Below are 12,444 nucleotides of genomic sequence, written 5' to 3'. Positions count from 1 at the left end.
GACTACTCACAAGGGTGTGTGCACTAATAAAGTGCAATATGCGCAGGCTGGGCTTTGCAGTCTCCAGCTGACTGATTGGGGAAAGGTCTCCCTCAGATTTCAGTAGACTGGATACTGGATGTTGTAGCCTTTAAAAATATCAAGGACGGGTCGCCATCTTGGATCTTACCGGACGGATCGTGCGACATCTCCCGCAGTGCTAACTATACCCAAAGTAGTGGAATTGCTACAAAAGAGGACCTTAGCTGACCTCCATCTGGGGATCTATATATCGGGACCTGCCTGTGAGAGGTGCGGACACAGATTGACTGGAGCCGCCGCAGTTTGCCTAGCAACGTGGATTGTCCTATACACTTGTCCTCCGCATAAAGGTAATGAAATACCGCTAGATAGAACAGACACAGGAGAGACTTTCATACTGGGAAATTGGTATTTGCCCCAGCTTCTTATAAGACTTACACAGCTCCATATCGATCATAGCCTTAAGGTGCAAACTGGGTACATTGGTTTTATTAACCCCTTTCCTGCCACGCCACGCTTCACCAGCTACCTAAAATTCTTATAAACGGAGAAAAAGTACAACAACCTTAAACATAAAGTGGGTGTCCATGTCAGTCTATCTGATTGCTTGAACAATACATTGTTTGTTGTGGGCCTGTGCATTTTGGGGGATCACATTCCTTGTCGCTTAGAGTGGGACTTTTTGTTCATTCTTTTCTCACATAATTGATCGCAAGTGGGCTTGATATATAAAGCTTTTTGATCTTTAGAAGCTTTGTTTTTCTCTTATTAAAGTCCATAATCATGTCCCAACGCAAGGGCCCTAAACCAGACAAGCACAGCAAGACTGGGGCAAACACGCCATCTGTGTCAACCTTCTTTCACTCCTCAGACTCTGCCTCAATAGAGCTATCTCAGCAGCAGGAAAAGCCTGTACCAGAGATGCAGGGGGAATCTGTGCCCTTGCAACATAACTCCTTACTTGTCTTACAGTCTCAAATTGCTGATCTCCCATCTAAAACTGATCTTGAGTCACTAAAATCTTTCATCAAGGGAGAAATGAGAGAACTTAAAAAAGATCTAAATGATATGGGCTCCAGACTGGATTATCTTGAGGAGGGTCAAGACGCTCTCAATAACATGGTAAGCTCAAATACACAACAACTATCAATACAGGATTCCATGGTACAATCCTTACAAGAAAAACTAGAAGATTTGGATAATCGTGGAAGACGAAACAACCTCAGGGTTAGAGGTATCCCTGAGGAAGTTTCACAAGATCAACTCAAATCATATGTCAAGGATCTATTCCACTTCTTAACTCCCAGATCACCACCACTTCAAAATGATGATATTGAGCGGATTCACAGGGCACTCAGACCCCCTCTAAACCGCCATCCCCACCAAGAGATGTGATCATGAGGTTTCTGCGGTATACCACCAAAGAAGAATTATGGCAAGCGGCGAGGTCAAGAAGAAACATCACATTCAAAAATCATAATTTACAAATATATCAAGATCTCTGCCCGCAAACTATCCAGAGAAGGAAGGAGATCAGATTCCTCACCAAAGCTTTGCAAGATAATGATATCAGGTACCGATGGGGTTTCCCGTTCAGCTTAATTATTAACCATAATGGCTTCCAGATTATTTACAAGACTTTTCAAGACCTAGACAACCTGACAAAAAGTTGAATATCAACATTGAGCCACCTGGAGAAGATGTCCTAGAGATCTCATCATCCTGACAGGACAAAAACCAAGTCCCCCACAGGGAGCAACGACCACAATGGCACAAATCTCAACCTAAAAGAAGGAAAACAGAACCATCCTCCTCAAACCCCCCTTAATTCCGGCACTGCCGTTACTCACTATACCCAGTAACACTGAACTGAATATTTTGTCCTCAGGTTTATGATGATCAGGTGTGAACACCGGACTGTTAGTGGCCAACCCGCCACAACATCACTAGACTTGGGTACTGGGTAAGAGCTAACTGGTAACACACTGTTTGATGGCTTTTTATTGGAAGTGTAATGTTGTAAACCTGTTTTCTTTCTGGTTTTTACTCAAGTTATTTTATGTTATTTAAGTTCTAACACACTTAGATAAGAGAATAAGAGGTCACCTAGTGTCTCCTAGACACATACTACTTCTCTATTCCAGGTCTCCACCTCGAACCTTTAATTATTACATATATAGCTAACAAGAGCGCTATGCAACACCGTTTATCCCCCTATCAAGGTGTATACTTTTACTAATACACTATATGTTGGAACAGTTTCTCAATACTGTTTACATTACTATGTTATTGTTGTATTTAATGTATTTATGATGTCTCATGCCTCTCTTTTAAAATTGCCTTTCATGGTTATGAATTATAAGACCAATCTTTCTCAGTTATATGTAATAATGTACAAATCAGAATATGCCAGTGCCGTCAAACATGATCACTGTTAAAGTCCTATCACACAATGTCAAAGGGTTTAATATTCCTCAGAAATGAACAATGGCGTTCAGGGATTATAAAAGGCTCAAATGTGATGTAGTTATGCTGCAGGAGACCCATTTTAAGAGGGGTTTAGAACCCCGCTCCTCCTTCAAAAAATTTGGCCCAGCCTATTTCTCCTCCAATGATTCTAAACATAACGGAGTATGTATAATGATCAATAAAAAAATCCCCTTTCAGGTTAACTCAACTATTAAAGACAAGGAGGGGAGGTACCTTATTATCTCTGGAATCCTATACCACAAACCTATAACTTTGGTTAACATTTATGCACCTAGTTTAAATTCTCCTACATTCTTTCACCAAATCTGTAATAAAATATTAGAATCAGCCAATAGCAGCCTGTTGGTGGGAGGGGACTTCAATGTCGCACTAGACCCTACCATTGACTGCTCATCAGGAAGTTCATCGGTCACTAGCAAAACTCTTAATCTTATAAAGTCCCATCTTTCGAACCTTGCAATACATGATATCTGGCGAATTCACCATCCAGATATCAAAGACTATACCTTCTATTCACACCCACACCAAAATTATTCTAGAATAGACTATATGTTAACCGATGTCACTAGCCTCTCTCAAGCTCTACACTCTGAAATATACCCCATAACATGGTCAGACCATGCTATGATTAGTTGTACATTTAATTTTTCCACATATACAGCCCGTTTGAGATCATGGAGACTGGATGAATCCCTTTTAAAAAATCCCCTAATACGAATTCAATTAACTAAGTCCATCGAGGACTATTTTGAACTTAACAATATCCCAAACACTTGCCCGCCACACCTTTGGAATGCCCACAAATGTGTTCTCAGAGGAGAGCTGATAGCATTAAAAGCAGCTAAAATTAAACAAAAACAGGTGTATTTAACCTCATTACTAGCCGATATGAACAAGCTCCAGGTAATACACAAAGCATTTCCTAAGGATCGCTCCCTTCTAGAGAGCCTAGAGCATGAACGGTCACAACTTAACCTCCTACTAGGGACAGAAGCCAAACTCAACTTTCTACGAAGGCGCTAATAAACAGGGTAGGCTACTGGCGAGGCAACTTAGGAAAAAAACACTCAACAGGTACGTCCTACATATTACAGACGACAGGGGGAAGGATTGGTATACATCAAAGGAAATAGCAGATAGTTTCAGACAATACTATGAAGCATTATATAACTTGAATAAGGCAAATACTCCACCAACAGAGATAGCCATACAAGATTATTTGAACCAACTTCAAATCCCCAGAATTACTGATGACCAAAGAGATGACCTAGATGCACCTATCTCAACCGAAGAAATTAAACTAGCTATTAAATCCCTAAAAAAAGGGAAGTCACCAGGTCCAGATGTTTTTGGTAATGATTATTATGCTACTTTTATAGACCTCCTGGTGCTACACCTTCTAACTTACTTTCAGAGTATAGACGAAAACAAAAATTTCCCCCCATAGCTCTGCATGCCAATATAACTTTGATCCCAAAACCAAACAAACCTTGCACATCCATACCAAATTATAGACCGATATCCCTGTTAAATACGGACATAAAGATTTTTGCCAAAGTAATAGCTAACAGACTTAATTTAATTCTACCTCAGATTATTCACCAGGATCAGGTCGGTTTTGTCCCCTACCGCGAGGCCAGAGACAATACAGTACGCAATATGCACTTGATGTGGCATGCCAAATTTAAAAATATTCCCTCAATCTGGCTCTCTACCGATGCCGAAACGGCCTTCGACAGAGTCGGATGGCCTTTTCTTGAGGCATCTTTACGGGCTTTTGGGCTTAGTGATAAAACACTACACAGGATTTTTGCACTTTATAATAAGCCCAGTGCGAGAGTGATCCTCAACTGAGTCTTATCGGACCCGTTTCAGATTACGAACGGCACGAGACAGGGGTACCCTCTTTCCCCCTTGCTATTCACATGTCTAATTGAAACCTTGGCAATTAAAATTAGATCTAATCAAGAAGTTGGAGGCCTGATAATAGGAGGGGAAGAATATAAGATGTCTTTATTTGCCTATGACATTCTTTTTTCCCTGATAGACCCAGTTAAGGCGATCCCCCCACTCATGAAAGAATTTGAGGTATTTCACAAATTGTCTAACTTTAAAATTAACCAAACTAAATACGAAATGCTAGGAGTGGCCATTGATCACCAAATGGAAACATCAATATCCACAATATGTCCATTCAAATGGAGTATGGAATCCCTGAGATACCTGGGTATACAGTTAGTAGATAATTTTGAAGCTCTATACAAATTGAATTATCTCACAATTAAAGATACTCTAATGAGAGACCTCTCATCCTGGACTAGGAAACATCTGTCCTGGCTAGGCAGGATTAACACTATTAAAATGAATGCATTCCCGCGACTGCTGTACATTATGCAGACCCTCCCTATCCAACTCCCTAACACTTTTACATCACAGCTGCAGCAGCTGTTTGGCTCATTCATCTAGAATAGGCGCCCCCCTAGGATAAATAAAATTATGATGTCACGTCCGACAACACAAGGAGGTTTAGGCGTACCAGATATTGATTTGTGTAGGAGGTCCATATTTCTTCAGAGAATTCTTGATTGGAGAATACATAGGGACCACAAAAGATGGATTATACTAGAAGAACATCTAAACCTTCACATTGACTTACCTTCCATCTGTTGACACCCAAAATTTCACACACTAAGTAGACAGATTGAAAATCCAATTACGCGAGAAACACTAAAAATTTGGGATATATCCAACAAGACGAATCCATACCTTTCCTCCTGCCCAGGTCCGCTAACCTCACTCCTACACAATAGTGAATTCTCCTTACTATCACTAACTAGAAATATAGATACACCACACAGCAACAAGGAGGTTTCAGTTATGCAAGTCACTAACAATGATCAAATGTGCACCCAGGAGCAGCTGGTTGACATGGGCTATAACTGGGCCACTAACTGGTTCTCTTTTAGGACCATTATATCACTACCCATCAACACTATGCAAACATGGCACGCTCGCTAACGAATATTGAAAAACTATATGCTTCCACAACCTCAATTAAACATAGTCTCTCACATATCTATAATATCATTACTCAATTGCCCCCGGGCAATCTGCCATGTTCTATTGAAATGTGGGAGAGGGAATTGGGTGTAATTATCACTCCTCAGACTGCTAACAACATTTTTCACAACACTAAATCCGCCTCTACATCTGCATCCGTTAAGGAAATAAATTACAAAATATTACATTGCTGGTACTTAACACCTAAGAGGTTACATAAATTGTTCCCTAGGACTAATAATTGTTGCTGGAGATGTGGACATGTTGGAAGCAATATGAGCCACATGTGGTGGTGGTGCTCACAGATAAACACAATGTGGCGCAACATAATTAGTGAGATAGAGAGCATTTTTCAAACTCTTCTCCCCCTGGATCCCCTAGTTTGGCTGTTAAACAAATCAATAAAACTTCCCCAGGCCCATTTTAGACCTCTATTAAAAATTATGATAAATAGCACAAAAGTTTTGATAGCTCTAAACTGGAGATCACCTGAAGTGTTCCCCATAAAACTTTGGCGCAACAAGGTTACGGATATGATTGAACTAGAGGAGTATGGTTCTTACCTGTCTGGTAATAGGGAACAATTTATTGAAGTGCAACATACGTGGGAACAATATATTAAAAATAGAGTGCTTTAACTCCTTTTTGACTGAGGCTATGCACACTATTGACTGCAACGTACGTTGGTCCAATATAGATATGAGTATAGTTACTGATCATCCATTAAGGCAAACAAACAAAAACATGGTTATAGGCATTGAGACATTGGGGTTATTGTAGACTTACAAAAAGTTAAAATCAGAATCCGTGATGCATGCTCTCTCCTTTTTTTGTCTAATACATGATTACTTTTGGTCACAAATACGTATTAATATGTTTATTTCCTTTTGTAAAGTTTATTTGATGAAGGCCATTTGTCATTATTGTATAATTGTATGCTTTCATGTATTATGGATTCTTAATAAAAAGATTTTTAAAAAAAAAAAAAATATCAAGGACACAGAACTTCTCCTAGTACAGGTTAAACTTTTAACAGAATGATTCCAATAAAATATACAAAATGGGTACTAACATTCCAGTTTGCACAATGAAATCATGCAAACCAGGCAGGCTGGATGTTACAGACACCAGCTGTCTAAATCAGGTCTCCTTGGATTGTTCTTTCAAATGGTTTGAATAAGTGGTGTAAAGTGCTCTAAAGTGAAAAAGTAGTTCAAATTATGGAGCGCCAGCAAATTATAACCCAAGAACAACCAGAACACCAAACAACCACGATTATAACACTAACAAAACAACCACCAATGGGTATGATTCCCCACAAAACGATCAACACAGAGTTCACCAATCCACTTTACCAACACACCAATTAGGGAAACACAATGATAATCATCATACACCCAATACTCCGCCATTATACTATGATGAGGAAAGACCCTCTACATCCACAGGTATCTATAGAAACAAACCAATTTTTTTATGGAGAGGCCAGACAACAGGACTACCAAACAGAAAACCCCAATGCAAAAGACCACTACTCGTAGAAAATGAGGTCACAGAGGTAGAGGTTTGGTCTCCAAACAAAAGAAACTGGAAACACTAAAAAAGGGAATTTTCAAGTTATCATCCCATACATTAACAGTTGATGAAATCAGAGTTTTAGGCAAATGATTATCATACTACCCACCAATTCCCCCTAAAGAATTTGAATTATTTGTAGATCTTAACAGATTTACTAGAAAATTAGCCTTGCAAACATTTTATGCACAAAAGAATATTAAAAAGTTGAAATACCAACCATCTAGCTTCATTCATATTTGTATAGATAATAACCCTGATGTCAGAATCCCTAATGAGACTACCTTATTTTTAGATCCTGAAGATCTCACTCACCCTTTAATGATCCTATTCTTACTGTTTAAAAAAACCCATCCAATTTACACCTCCTCCAGGGAAAATAACAACGTTATAGACATCTTTCAAAAATTAGTTTTGGAAGAATTTTCCAAGATGGATAATAAAACCACTTCAATTTTCTATTTATCCCCGAATGAAACACGTGCACTTGAAAATTTGAAACAAAACCAAAATATAGTAATATGCGATGGGGACAAGGGAGGTGGTATAATACTACAACATTTTGATGACTATATCTTAGAAGCACAAAGAATTCTTAAGGATAAAGAATATTACACTATTTTAGATAATATATATCCGACTATATATTATCTAACTGCTTAAAAACCTACTACAGGAAGGCTACAACAAAAACATTCTGTCCAAATCAGAAAATAATTTTATGTAAATAGATCATCCGTATATAGCTCACTACTACCACCGCCCGAAGATCCACAAGGATCTAGCTTGCCTGCCTGGTAAACCTATAATTGCCGGAGTCAACTGTTTAACTAGGGGCATATCTCGCTATGTAGACCTCCATCTACAAAAAAATTTGTATCCAATTTACCCTCGTACATTAAAGATACTACACATCTATTACAACAATTGTCTACAATTCATAACAAAGATTACAAATGTATTTGGTTTACATGTGACGTTAGTAGTTTATATTCCAATATACCATATGAATTGGATATATTAGCAGTTCATGATATTTAAAATCAGGATCTGTATATGCTCATAGAACAGAAAATACTTATAGAAAATCTTGTACGCTTCACTCTGGAGCACAATTATTTCATGTTTCAAAGCAAGTACTATTTACAAGTGAAGGGAACGGCCATGGGCACCAGATTTGCCCCCAGTTATGCCAACATTTATATGGGGGCATTTGAAGAATCTTACATCTATTCTTCATCCTGGTGGGCAAATCTGGTGTACTATGGCCGTTATATAGATGATCTGATCTACATTTGGGATGGAGAATTATCATCCATAGAACCATTTATCAGTCATTTAAACCAGAATCAACTGGGCCTCCTATTCACCAATAAAATCAAACAAAACCAGATTGAATTTCTTGACCTACAATTAAGTTGGTCAGACTCAGATCACATAAAATCCAAAACATTCTTTAAGAATGTTGATAGCAACATCTATCTAGATTATACAACTAATCATTACCACAGTTGGAAAAAGAATATTCTATTCAGTCAGTTCAGAAGAATAAAAAGAAATTGTTCATCCACATTAGACTTTGAGGAACAATCAGAAGTTCTAATCACCCGTTTTAAAGAAAAGGGCTACTCTCAGCCTGATCGATCCAGGGTCGACTCCAAGGGGGGGCATTGGGGGGCAATGCCCACTCAAATGGAATGCTGTGCCCCCTCAAAAAATATTGATATGATCATACGCTTTAAAAATAATAAATAAAATAATGAATTGTTATGTAATGCTGCATACTGAGGGCGGAGTTAGCTGCCGAACTGTGAGAATGAGTTTAAGGAATTTGGATCATGGAGATTAAGAGGTGAATTGCTTTTAAGGAGCTATTGCACTGGGGGTCTCAAGTTTAATGGCTCTGTTTTAGTGCACTGCATAGGAATTAGATTTCATTATTTTACCTAGTGATTTAGCACATCTTCTCCAAATTCTCCAAATGTTAATAGTGCGGGATAAGCCAGCCAAAAGCTACACTTTCCTGCAGAACATGTAGGTCTGCTCTTATTTTGACTCTCATACATGCTTTGTAAATGCGTGCCCCCTCGTGAAAAAAAAATGTCCCCCCATTTCATTCGTTCTGGAGCTGACCCTGGATCGATCGAGGCCTCACTAAAGCTAGAGACCTTGATAGATCACAAATACTATTAAAGAAACCTAAGACAAAAAAGAAATACTAACAACACACCCAGTTTCATTACTCGTTACAATCAAAATTATAATAAAATAAAAAACATAATCTGCAAACATTGGCACATTATCAAACAAGGCCCATATTAGAAAAAATTGTTGAAAAAAACCTATAATTACTTTTAAAAGAGCACCAACTATTAAAACAAAACTTGCACCTAGTAAAATAGAAAAAACTATTTGCAACTCCAATTTTAACCCCAACTGGGTTCCCCTAAACCCAAACACCCCTTTGGCTTAAAAGGTGTTTACAAATGCAACCAAACAAATTGCAACACATGCCTTTCGTTGAATATAAAATATAAAAAAAAACATTTAAATCTAACACCACTAATGAAGAATTTGTAATTTCTGATTTTTTAACATGCAAAAGCTCCTATGCGATCTATCTCATTTAGTGTTTTTATGGAGTCCAGTATACAGGGCGCACAAGTCGTTAACGCCACATCAGATGGACAGATCATTGTAAAAAAATACAAAAAGGCTTTCTCAAACAAAGCGTATCAAGACACTGTACTTTGCACCATCATTCTATAAAAACACCAATGAAAATTACACCAATAGAACAAATTTCATTTCATTTAACATATAACTGTATGACACGTCTCCGCCAACAGGAGACATATTGGATTTACAAACTTCAAACTCTATATCCCAATGGCCTAAATGACAATATAGATTTAGCTGCTTTCAACAACTGAATACATTAAACGTTTTTTTACATCAGTTTCCAATCTACATTCATACATCTTTCACATTACCTTGAATTAAATATCTCTGCCTCTAAGAAAATAATTTTTACTAATCTACAATAGTGAAAACAAGATCAATATTACCAAAGACACCAAATGGGACATTAAAACTTAAAATTTATAGTTTACCAAACAGAAATTAATCTACAAACACACCTACATTCCCCCCCTCTCCTTTCATAATCAGATTGGATAGTTTATGAATATAATATAACATCTTACAGATATCAATACAACACACAAACAAAAATCACCATTTTAATTTGAAAATTGATGAGAATCCTTTTGTCAGAGCAAATCTGTATGCCAATATCACACCATAATCGCTTGTTGTATATTTGTTACTCTTTTGACAACTGAATTGTATATACATGATTACACATTTTCCCATTATTACTATCTTTCCGATTCACACATAGAAACACCCAAATTGGTGGGTTTAAAGCTAGTTTGGAAACCACAGTTATTTAAAGGAGAACACACAAATTGAAACCTAAGTTTCATACACATCTTTTTATTTTTTAGCATCTCTTTTTATAATACAACCATTTATACACTGTGTGCAGAATTATTAGGCAAATGAGTATTTTGACCACATCATCCTCTTTATGCATGTTATCTTACTCCAAGCTGTATAGGCTCGAAAGCCTACTACCAATTAAGCATATTAGGTGATGTGCATCTCTGTAATGAGAAGGGGTGTGGTCTAATGACATCTACACCCTATATCAGGTGTGCATAATTATTAGGAAACTTCCTTTCCTTTGGCAAAATGGGTCAAAAGAAGGACTTGACAGGCTCAGAAAAGTAAAAAATAGTGAGATATCTTGCAGAGGGATGCAGCACTCTTAAAATTGCAAAGCTTCTGAAGCGTGATCATCGAACAATCAAGCGTTTCATTCAAAATAGTCAACAGGGTCGCAAGAAGCGTGTGGAAAAACCAAGGCGCAAAATAACTGCCCATGAACTGAGAAAAGTCAAGCGTGCAGCTGCCAAGATGCCACTTGCCACCAGTTTGGCCATATTTCAGAGCTGCAACATCACTGGAGTGCCCAAAAGCACAAGGTGTGCAATACTCAGAGACATGGCCAAGGTAAGAAAGGCTGAAAGACGACCACCACTGAACAAGACACACAAGCTGAAACGTCAAGACTGGGCCAAGAAATATCTCAAGACTGATTTTTCTAAGGTTTTATGGACTGATGAAATGAGAGTGAGTCTTGATGGGCCAGATGGATGGGCCCGTGGCTGGATTGGTAAAGGGCAGAGAGCTCCAGTCCGACTCAGACGCCAGCAAGGTGGAGGTGGAGTACTGGTTTGGGCTGGTATCATCAAAGATGAGCTTGTGGGGCCTTTCGGGTTGAGGATGGAGTCAAGCTCAACTCCCAGTCCTACTGCCAGTTTCTGGAAGACACCTTCTTCAAGCAGTGGTACAGGAAGAAGTCTGCATCCTTCAAGAAAAACATGATTTTCATGCAGGACAATGCTCCATCACACGCGTCCAAGTACTCCACAGCGTGGCTGGCAAGAAAGGGTATAAAAGAAGAAAATCTAATGACATGGCCTCCTTGTTCACCTGATCTGAACCCCATTGAGAACCTGTGGTCCATCATCAAATGTGAGATTTACAAGGAGGGAAAACAGTATACTTCTCTGAACAGTGTCTGGGAGGCTGTGGTTGCTGCTGCACGCAATGTTGATGGTGAACAGATCAAAACACTGACAGAATCCATGGATGGCAGGCTTTTGAGTGTCCTTGCAAAGAAAGGTGGCTATATTGGTCACTGATTTGTTTTTGTTTTGTTTTTGAATGTCAGAAATGTATATTTGTGAATGTTGAGATGTTATATTGGTTTCACTGGTAAAAATAAATAATTGAAATGGGTATATATTTGTTTTTTGTTAAGTTGCCTAATAATTATGCACAGTAATAGTCACCTGCACACACAGATATCCCCCTAAAATAGCTATAACTAAAAACAAACTAAAAACTACTTCCAAAACTATTCAGCTTTGATATTAATGAGTTTTTTGGGTTCATTGAGAACATGGTTGTTGTTCAATAATAAAATTAATCCTCAAAAATACAACTTGCCTAATAATTCTGCACTCCCTGTATTTGCGCCCTCTGCAAACTTCCTGCTATAGGAATTTTTATTAGATACTTATTATCAAAAGCTATAGCACAATATTCAGAAATTTTAACTTAGATAACATTTGTACTTTTAACTAGCAATAGTTTTACTTTCTGGCTAAATTCCCAAGCTGAAAAATATTCACGTTAGTGCTGCACTAAGACCACACTTTGTACTTT

The sequence above is a fragment of the Bombina bombina genome, chromosome 9, assembly GCF_027579735.1.
Source record: "Bombina bombina isolate aBomBom1 chromosome 9, aBomBom1.pri, whole genome shotgun sequence".
In the NCBI taxonomy this organism is placed as follows: domain Eukaryota; kingdom Metazoa; phylum Chordata; class Amphibia; order Anura; family Bombinatoridae; genus Bombina; species Bombina bombina.
Note: the sequence above shows the minus strand (reverse complement) of the source record.